The following is a 10,670-nucleotide window of genomic DNA, read 5'->3' on the forward strand; positions in this document are numbered from 1 at the left end:
AAAAAAAAAGGAAGCAAAATTGTATGTAAGGCATTTTTTTTTTTTTTTTCAAGCACTGGAAGAATGAGGCCTAACAATGGCTGTCATTTGAGTGGTGAGATTATGCATATTTCTTACTCCTTCTTTTCTTTCTGAACCTTCTATATTTTAAACAATGAGCCTTTATTTTGTAATCAGAAAAAATAAAGTGAAAAAATGGATGTTTAACATCTGTAGTCAGTACAAATGGGGCTTAGTCAGCTGAATTGCAGACTTACCCAGTGATCATATCTGTGGGCCCTAAAATTTCTGATTATAAATCCACTCCTTTGAATGTATGCCAAAGATCCTAGGGTTCCTAATAAATCCCTTTGTTAAGGCTCCTGTTGTGTCAAGACTCCTGGGTGACAGCAGCAGGCTCCTCAGCAACCTCTCCTGGCCTGCCGTGTTTTTTCTGGTTACATGTTATAGCATCAATTTTCTAGTGGCTATTTTGTGCTAAGCACCAGGCACAACAGTTCCAGAAAGGATTCTGCTGAACATGATTAGCACCACACAGTTTTATTAACAGCTCAAGAGATTTAGCCTGGTAAGTCTTTAGACAATATTAGACTGTGCAGTTTGTTTTCCTGTCTGCCATTGCTATGATGTCACAAACACTTTTTTGTTTGTTTGTTTGTTTTACTGCGCTGTGCAGCTTGCAGGATCTTAGTTTCCCGACCAAGGATCAAACTAGTGTTTCCTGCACTGGGAACACATAGTCTTAACCACCGGACCGCCACAGAAGTTCCAAACATGCTATTTTTGAATGAAGAAATTGGAGATAGAAACCAGGGGAGTGGGCTTCCCTGGTGGCTCAGTGGTAAAGAATCCGCCTGCCAAAGTTTTCCTTTTCTGGGTTTTCAGTTCTGTGACAGACTGCTAAGAAATATGGATTTCTGTTTATTCTTGTGCAGAAGAGTTGAAAATAATGATAAATGAACAAATGAAATAAAAACAAATAATAGGCCCTAGGTCTTGTCAGTCAAGGAATATGAGCCACAACAACTGGGGGGCGGGGGGGCGGAGAAGAGAAGAGCTTCGATCACTGTGACAACCTCAGCCTCTCCCGAGCCCCATCCTCTGGCAAGGACCTGGAGGGTCTGCTCCTGCTGTCCGCTCCAGGAGCAGGCCAGCTGTAGGCACTGTTCCCCCTGTCCTCTGTATCATCCTCCTGCCTCCAGTGCTCCTGGCGCTGCCTCCTCTGTGCCCAGACCATGTGCCTGAGCTCAGGCATTGCCACCCACGTGCCGCATCCTAGCTCTTGGTCCCTGAATGCTGAGCCCATTCCAGCAGAGAAAAGACTTGGAGCAGGAGGCAGAGGGCAGGCCTGTACTCTGGAAATAAGCATCTCCTCCCCTTTGGCAAGGGCGGCTGCTTCTCTTCCTTTCTTACTCATTGGTGTCCAGAGAGGGCCAGGAAGGACCTAGCAGCCTCCTCCTCTAGGGTTGGATGCATATCTGCAGCTGAGCCCCCTGTGATACTGCTGTTATGATCTTGACTAGAGTGCTTGCCAAGCAGGTTGGCGGGGAGGGATCTAGGGAAAGGCTAAAATGAAAGGCTGAAATGAAATCCTAACCAACGAGGCTAGAAGGTGAATAAGAGCTAAATCTAAAGAACTATAGGGGTCAGCATAGAAAACCAAATTCAGCTGCAAGCCATAGGTAGAAGGCTTGGATTCTGGCTCAGATCAGCCTGGCACACTCCCTTCGGACTGCTTCACTGGTTGTCAGCTCTGTAGTTAGTGTGTTACACTGGTTCTGTGAGCTCACACGTATGCTGGTTCATGCAATTCGGAGGCCAAAGAATCCCTTCCATCCAGGGAGAGACCCAGGCCCAGATGCAGAGCCTGTGATGGGACTGCTCCTCCCGCTTTCCTCTGCACTGGGAAGGAAATTCTTCCTCAACCACCAAGGCTCCTTCTGAAAAACTGGAGCAGATGCAGATTTACATCTGTTTGCATTAAGAATACAGAGAAGGCAATGGCACCCCACTCCAGTACTCTTGCCTGGAAAATCCCACGGATGGAGGAGCCTGGTGGGCTGCAGTTCATGGGGTCGCTAAGAGTCGGACACGACTGAGCAACTTCACTTTCAACTTTCACTTTCATGCAGTGGAGAAGGAAATGGCAACCCACTCCAGTGTTCTTGCCTAGAGAATCCCAGGGATGGGGGAGCCTGGTGGGCTGCCGTCTATGGGATTGCAGAGTTGGACACGACTGAAGCGACTTAGCAGCAGCAGCAGCAGCATTAAGAATGGAGGCGACGTTGAAGCTCTTCCTTTGGGCATAATAAAAAAGAGAGCAACTCAGAGATAAGATGGTGCCAGGGAAGGAAATATGGAAGGCGGCTTGTGAAAAGACATGGGCAGCTTGGGAGAGATGAGAGGGGCTGAGGCCTCAGAAGTGCAGCAGAGGGAGGGCAGTCGACTGGCCTGAGAGGGATGATAGAGCAAGCAGAGAGGCTCAGCCATGTCCCCATGTGTTTTAACCCTTGAACTCAGCATGGGCAATGTGTTAAGGCTATTTGACTGTGCTTTGGGTAAGGATTAAAAAACACTTACTTAGCAAGGACATAGTAATGCTTACTAGAGGTGGCTGCCTGTATTTTAACTATAGCATTTGGTTTTTGTTTTTTATAGCACTGCACAGCCTGTGGGATCTTAGTTTCCCCACTAGGGATCACACCCATGCCCTCTGGAGTGGAAGCTTGGATTCTTAACCACAGGATCACCAGCTGCTGCTGCTGCTGCTGCTTCTAAGTCATTTCAGTCGTGTCCAACTCTGTGCGACCCCATAGACGGCAGCCCACCAGGCTCTCCTGTCCCTGGGATTCTCCAGGCAAGGACACTGGAGTGGGTTGCCATTTCCTTCTTCAATGCGTGAAAGTGAAAAGTGAAAGTGAAGTCGCTCAGTCATGTCCGACTCTTAGCAACCCCATGGGCTGCAGCCCACAAGGCTCCTCCAGGCAAAAGTACTGGAGTGGCATTATCAGAGAAATGCAAATCAAAACCACAATGAGGTACCACTATACGCCAGTCAGAATGGCTGCTGTCCAAAAGTCTACAAGCAATAAATACTGGAGAGGGTGTGGAGAAAAGGGAATCCTCTTACACTGTTGGTGGGAATGCAAACTAGTACAGCCACTATGGAGAACCGTGTGGAGATTCCTTAAGAAACTGGAAATAGAACTGCCATATGACCCAGCAATCCCACTCCTGGGCATACACACCGAGGAAACCAGATCTGAAAGAGACACATGTACCCCAATGTTCATCATAGCACTGTTTATAATAGCCAGGACATGGAAGCAACCTAGATGCCCATCAGCAGACGACTGGATAAGAAAGCTATGGTACATATACACAATGGAATGTTACTCAGCCATTAAAAAGACACATTTGAATCAGTTCTAATGAGATGGATGAAACTAGACCCCACTATACAGAGTGAAGTAAGCCAGAAAGATAAATACCAATACAGTATACTAATGCATATATATGGAATTTTAAAAGATGGTAATGATAACCCTATATGCAGGACAGAAAAAGAGACACAGATGTATAGAATAGAATTTTGGATTCTGTGGGAGAAGGCGAGGGTGGGATGATCTGAGAGAATAGCATTGAAACATGTATATTATCAAGTGTGAAACAGATCACCAGCCCAGGTTGGATGCATGAGACAAGTGCTCGGGGCTGGTGCACTGGGAAGACCCGGAGGGATGGGATGGGGAGGGAGGTGGGAGGGGGGATCAGGATGGGGAACACATGTAATCCATGGCTGATTCATGTCAATCTATGGCAAAAAACACTACAATATTGTAAAGTAATTAGCCTCCAACTAATAAAAATAAATGAAAAAAAAAAAAATACTGGAGTGGGGTGCCATTGCCTTCTCTGACAGGATCACCAGAGACGTCCCTAATTATAGTATTTTAATTGCAATGTCCATTTGAGTCAATTCCGGGAGTTGGTGATGGACAGGGAGGCCTGGTGTGCTGCGGTTCACGGGGTTGCAAACAGTTGGACACAACTGAGTGAATGAACTGAACTGAATACATTTTCTGCTCTGGGAAGTGTCCTTATTACAAGGGGTAGGTACCCAGCGAGTGTGTCTGTACTTTGGGACTCATCTCCTCGGCACAGCTGGTTGATCCTGTGAAAGACACTTTGACTCAAGAGGGCTCTCACATCTCTTCATAGCCCAGTCACTGGTGTTATTTTTATGGGACCAAACTTGGACCTGCTTGCCTTCCATGCAGCAAAGCCAGTCCACGGACACTGGGTCATGGTGAAGGAAAGGACGGCATTTATTGCAGGTGTTATGCAAGGAGAAAGGGACCACTCCTGCTCCAAAGTCCTAGGCAACTGGATGGCTTTGGGGGAAGGGTTTTCGAAGGCAGGATGCAGGAGTGGCTCTCAGGGTGAGGGAATCAGCCTGCGCGCATGCTTCTGATTGGTTGGTGGTGAGGTAACAGGGTAGTATTATACTTAGGAGTCAACATCAACAGCTTTCTGGGTCAAGCTGGCCTGGGGGCTATGTGCTGGTTGTCAACAGGCAGTCAGCTTCCTCCACCAGGTATTTTTTTTTAATTAATTAATTAATCAATTGATTTTTGGCTGCCCTGGGTCTTTGTTGCTGCAAGTGGGCTTTCTCTAGTTGTGGCGAGCAGGGGCCACTCTCTAGTTGCAGTGTGTGGGCTTCTCGTTGTGGTGGTTTCTCTTACTGAGAAGCATGAAATCTAGCGTGTGCAGGCTTCAGTAGCTGTGGTGCGCAGGCCTAGTTACCCATGGCATGTGGGATCTTCCCGGACCAGAGATTGAACGTGTCCTCTGCACTGGCAGATGGATTCTTAACCACTGGACCTCTGGGAAGTCCCTAGTGGGGGGGGCGGGTGTTTAGTATCTGCAAAATAACTTAAGAATGTGCATCAGACTTATCTTTACGTTTTCTACAGTGAAGGCAGGGGGTGGGGGTGGGGTGGGGTTGGGGGATGGGTCCCTGTGATTGATTCATTGTTTAACTTAACGACTACTCTCCTGCCTGACTGTGCGATCTTGTTTCTGCATTCATTACTTCCCCAAACATGAACTGCTGGGACCTGTTGTTTGTTCCACACGGAGGGCCTAGGAGGTCACAGTGTATTTCTATAGCCTCTTTTCCCAAGAGGCCATCAGTGGAAACACAGAAGGGTCTGGCACTGGAAAGGCCACTTATGGACTTGCTCAGTTTCAGTATGGAAGTCAATCCACAACCCAAGCCAGGACAGGATCCCCTCTCAGAGCAGAGAGAGACTAAGCCAGTCCCTCTCTGCAGAGGGGCAGGTGGGATGTAAGAGGCCGGGGAGCTACTGGCACTCAGCCTCCCTGAGGAGCCCAGTCTGCTTAATGGGCAAAGTTAAAGTCAGCATTCAGAGAGAACCAGACATTGAATCCTTAGTTCTAGTTATATCTGTAAGTGAAAGCGTTAATCTCTCAGTCGCGTCTGACTCTTTGAGATCCCATGGATTGTAGCCCACCAAGCTCCTCTCTCCATGGACTTCTCTAAGCAAGAATACTGAAATGGGTTGCCATTTCCTTCTCCAGGGGATTTTCCCGACCCAGGGATCAAACCCTGGTCTCCTGCATTGCAGGTAGATTCTTTACCAGCTGAGTTACCAGGGACTGAGACCCAAACGCAGGGTTTCCCTCCCATTCCTCTAGTTTAGTTGCTGTTGAAACAGTTATCCTTCCAACAAGCCCCACAACCCTGCTTTTCTTTCTCAAAGTAGTTTTTGGTTTCTTGCATCACACTCCAAGAGGTCTCTCTTACATGGGCGACGAGCTGAGTATATTAAATTAATCTTATCCAAAGCTTTCTTCATTCTCAGACCTCAGATCACTCTGCACCCCCTTTAAAAGCTCCATGACCAGAGCTTGTATCTGCCCTTCTAGGAAACTCTCAATCCTATAAAGACTTGGGAGCTGCCTTTGAGAGCCCACAGTTCAGGAGAGAATAGGAGACCCAGACACTCAGGCACTTTCCTGGAGTTTCCTCAGAGGGTGTCTGCTTTTAGCTTCATGTTTGACCCAGCCTCTTCTCACAGGAAGCTGAACATCTGCAATACAGCAAAACTCATTTTTAACTGCAGACAAATGCACTCCATCTGATATCGTTTGGTGTCATTTCGTGGGCTCTGGTCCTTTATGTCTTAGCGCAGAAAGAATTCAGCGAGAGGTAGAGTGATAGATAAGAAGTGATTTATTAGAATAAACCCCATGGACTGTAGCCTGCCAGGCTTTTCTCTCCATGGAATTCTCCAGGCAAGAATACTGAAGTGGGCTGCCATTTCCTTCTCAAGGGCATCTTCCAGACTCAGGGATTGAACCCAGGTCTCCTGCATTGCAGGCAGATTCTTTACCATCTGAGTCACCAGGGAAGCCCAGAATAGAGAGCTTGTGAGCCTTCAGAGTGGGTGGGCAAGAGAATGTCACACCCTGAGAACGTATTGGGCTACAATTTTATAATCAAAGGAAAAGTGGGGAGGGGGAGAAGACCTTCTTTGCTTTTCTTGAGTAGACATCATGGTTCCATCATCAGCTCCTCCTCCAGGTTGAGCAGGGGAGTTTTCTTGTCCCTATATGGTCAAGTTAGGTCCACAAATTATTGTTTTTTTATGTGTTCAGAGAGCATGTCCTAGGGATCATTAAATTAGTGAGCTCACTGGGCAGGATGTGGGGCTCATGCCACCATTGTTTTATTGTTTTGGGCATGTCTTCTGCTTCTGTTGCAGGGTTTTGTTGCTAAACAAGCCTGCTTGGTTTTCTGGTTAAGCAAACCTGCTTTCTTGAGTGATCATTAACTTACAGGGGTCCCCCATATTTTTTCCTATGGGCTTCCCAGGTGGCGCTAGTGCTAAAGAAACCGTCTGTCAATGCAGAAGACAAAAGAGACGCAGGTTCGATCCCTGGGTTGGGAAGATCCCCTGGAGAAGGGCATGGCAACCCACTCTAGTATTCTTGTCTTGAGAATCCCTTGGACAGAGGAGCCTGGCAGGCTAGAGTCCACTGGGTCGCAATGAGTTGGACACGACTGAAGTGACTTAGCGTGCACAACCCCCAAGTGGGATTAACTATTTAATCATCTCCTTTGTCCCTTTTTACTCTGTCCCTATCATATCTACTCACCTAGACCCTGCTCTGTACTGCATGACTCATGGGTCTTCCCCCTTCACCCTCTGAAAAAGCACATTTACACAAACAAAATGTGCCTGGAATCTGGCCACACAGAAAAAGCAGCAGGTGAGATTCCTGATTGGAAAGAATGATTCTCAATGGAACATAAATAGATTCCCCTCAAAGCACATATATTCCGCATGAGTGTGAGACTACATATGTAATATATGAAAAGAAATTTGGTCTCTCCCATGAGAAGTTGCTCAGAAATAATAATCAACATCTCACTTGAGATGAGGAAGTGGGCGTGCTGCAGTTATAGATCAAGGTCCCCTTGCTCCTGCACACGTTTCCCCTCTGTATACTATGTTCCCTTGTTGAGTGGGATCATCTGCTGATCTTAATTTTGACTCTGCCATTTCACACAGAGTATGATGCTTTAGTGAAGAGAAAGAGGGTTCAAATTACAGAACAGAAAGTTCAATTTTGGCCATGTTAAGTTGGAAGTCCCTGGGGGGCACACTGGTGGTAATATCCAATGGGTGATCACCTATATGTTCATGTCAAAATTTCAGATTTGGGCATCATTGTCATTTCCATGGTCATTGAAACCTTGGGCCTCAAGAGAGAGAGAATCTAAGAAGAATTTATAAAATGAGAGAAGTAAACCCAAAGAACAATATTTATGGGATTGAGGGAGGAAAAGGTGTTAGTGAGAGCATCCAAGGAGACAGAAGAAAATGAGGGATGACAGGTGTATCGGTAGCCCCAGCAGAAGAGAATTTCAAGAATAAGGAATGTAGAGAAGGGGATTAATTAGATAAGGACTAAAGTGTCCCTCTGGTTTAGCAATACAGAAGTCTCGTGACATTGGAGAGAGCAACTTCAGACACGGGGTAGAGAATTCAGACGTCAAGGGGCTGAAACTGGAGACCCTGGCCCCAGTCCACAGGGCAATGGAATTTTCCCTGCCACTGCTTAGCAGTCGGTGTTGACAAGAAGATAGAAGGATAAGGAGACAAAGGAGGTGGTGAGATAAGAGGAGAGTTACAAGTATGGCTGTGTTTGGAGAACGGGGTTTTATCATAGAGTGTAGCCCTTCTAAGTTATGACAAGACTTAGAGTATGACCAAGGGGATCAGTGGCTCAAGCAGTAGGAAGAATAAAGGTTAGTGGAGACAAAGGAGTCAGAGACTTTAAGATGGAGAATGTATTATCCACAGAGATACTAAGGTATTTATGATGATGACAGTATTTCCCAGTGAATGTTGGGAGACAGGAAGATGGTGTTGCCAATGAGGGGAGACTCAAAGCAGAGTGAAGGTCCAAAAGAGGTGGTGGGAGGTGGAAAGATGCTGACCACCCCCTTCCTTGTCCTGTCGTAGATGGGCAACGGGATTGAGTCAGCATCTCTCAAGAGATCAGCAAGGGAAGCCATGTCTCCAGTCAGATTTCAGTTAAGGTAGAAAGAGGAGGGAGCTCCTTTCTGTAGGTGAACAAAGATTGCAGGTGATACAGGCTCAGGAGACAGAGTAGTGGCAGGAAGGTCAGAGGGCAGCATCAACCAAGACTATGGGAAGAGCCAGGTGGCTGGATTGACTTGTATTCTGGGTGTATTAACTTAAAAATTAAGTCACAACCTGAAAGTAGAGAGTGTCTTATATGGTGAGAATGTTTAGGACTCCAAACCCAGGAGACAGCATCTCAGTACCCCTAAGAGACTGCTCCAAGGAGGTGGGAAAGGGCATCAGGCTATATGTTTGCAACAAAGGGGGCCAGCAATCTGAACATCAAAGATTATTGTTAAGCAAGGTAAACCAGATATCAAGTTAAAGCTTTAAGCGTTCTTCTGTGCAAGATGCAAGAGTCTGGGACTATTGAAGTTATTCCTTTCATATGCAACTCAACTATCTGGGGCCAGCACCCTGCATTTTCACAGAGATATTCTTCTCTTCTCGAATTCCCTTAGGTCACACCGGAGGGTTGTAATTACTGATGATTATGACATCCTTAAGTTTCTAGAATGTGGAGTGGTGCAGCTTGTCTGCATGGCTCAGAAATTCACATTTGGAGGGCTGGAATTGCGGATGGCTGTGACACTTCTTGCCCACCATATGGCAGGGAATATTTCATTTCACGGGAGTTAGCCTGGGATGACAAGGAGGGAGCGAGGCACAGTGAGACTGATTGACCAGGACCAAAGGAGACCATGATTGAAGTGGTCTCCATGATGTACAGACTAAGACCCAAGTCAACTTGATGTACAATTTAGGGCTTTGTACCAGGTTCCCAACAAAAATATGTGGGTGTTGTTTGGGAGTCTCTGCAAGACCTGGCCCTGGTGAAGGGATGGGTAATTAGACTGCATCAGAATAGAAGCAGGCAATAATCTCCCGCATCCCAGCCCTCAGTGGATATTCCTTTGTCATGGATCCTGTGACAGATCCCCACGCCCCATTCATGCCACTCTCTTTTCTAAAGGGAAGCCATGCTCTTCAGTCAGGATTGACTTCACTTCCAGCCCCAGCAGTGTGTTGTCAACCAGCTAGAGAAGGCTCCTCTTCCAGCCCAGTGACTGATTCAGGGGAAAGGGCCTAAGGCAGCTACCCCCACTCCCCAGCTGCAGGGGTTGCTTTGGGACTTCCCTGGTGGTTCAGCAGTAAAGAAACCGCCTGCAATTCAGGAGACCCAGGTTCAATCCCTGGTTCGGGAATATCCCCTGGAGGCATGGCAGCCCATTCTAGTATTCTTGCACTGAGCTAAGCTTCCTGGGTTATACGGCAGCTTCCCTCTAGCTATCTGTTTGACACATGGTTGTATATATATGTTTATGCTACTCCCTCAATTTGTCCCACCTTCGCTTTCCACCCTGTCTCTGCAAGTCTGTTCTTTATATCTACAGACACCTATTTATATTATGTAGAACCTTTTGTGGGCTTCCCTTGTGGCTCAGATGGTAAAGAATCTACCTGTGATGCGGGAGACCTGGGTTGGATCCCTGAGTTGGTAAGATCCCCTGGAGGAGGGCAAGGCAACACACTTCAGTATTCTTGCCTGGAGAATCCCCATGGACAGAGGAGCCTGGCGGGCTACATTCCACATGATCGCAAAGAGTCGGACACGACTGAGTGACTAAGCACACATACACGCAGAACCTTTTGCACTATTACATCTGTATTCTTAATAATTCCCCTAAGCTAGTTTTCTTGTTGTTTTTTTTTTTTTTTGGTTTGTTAATGTGTTCTGTTAATGAGAATATTCCCTCCCATTTCTGATCTTTACCACATTGTACAATATTGCCTGCTTTCCCTTCCCTTTCTCATTTATGCAGGGAACATTTACCCACTGTCCATTATGTGGCAGGCACTGTGTATACATAGTGAACAAAACAATCATCTCTGCCCTCAGAGGTTTATGTTCTAAGGAAATATAGATAATAAACCAAATACACAAGTGAGAGACACATACAAAAACAAAATACACAAGTGAATCACACA

Source organism: Odocoileus virginianus, chromosome 10, assembly GCF_023699985.2.
Source record: "Odocoileus virginianus isolate 20LAN1187 ecotype Illinois chromosome 10, Ovbor_1.2, whole genome shotgun sequence".
Taxonomy (NCBI): domain Eukaryota; kingdom Metazoa; phylum Chordata; class Mammalia; order Artiodactyla; family Cervidae; genus Odocoileus; species Odocoileus virginianus.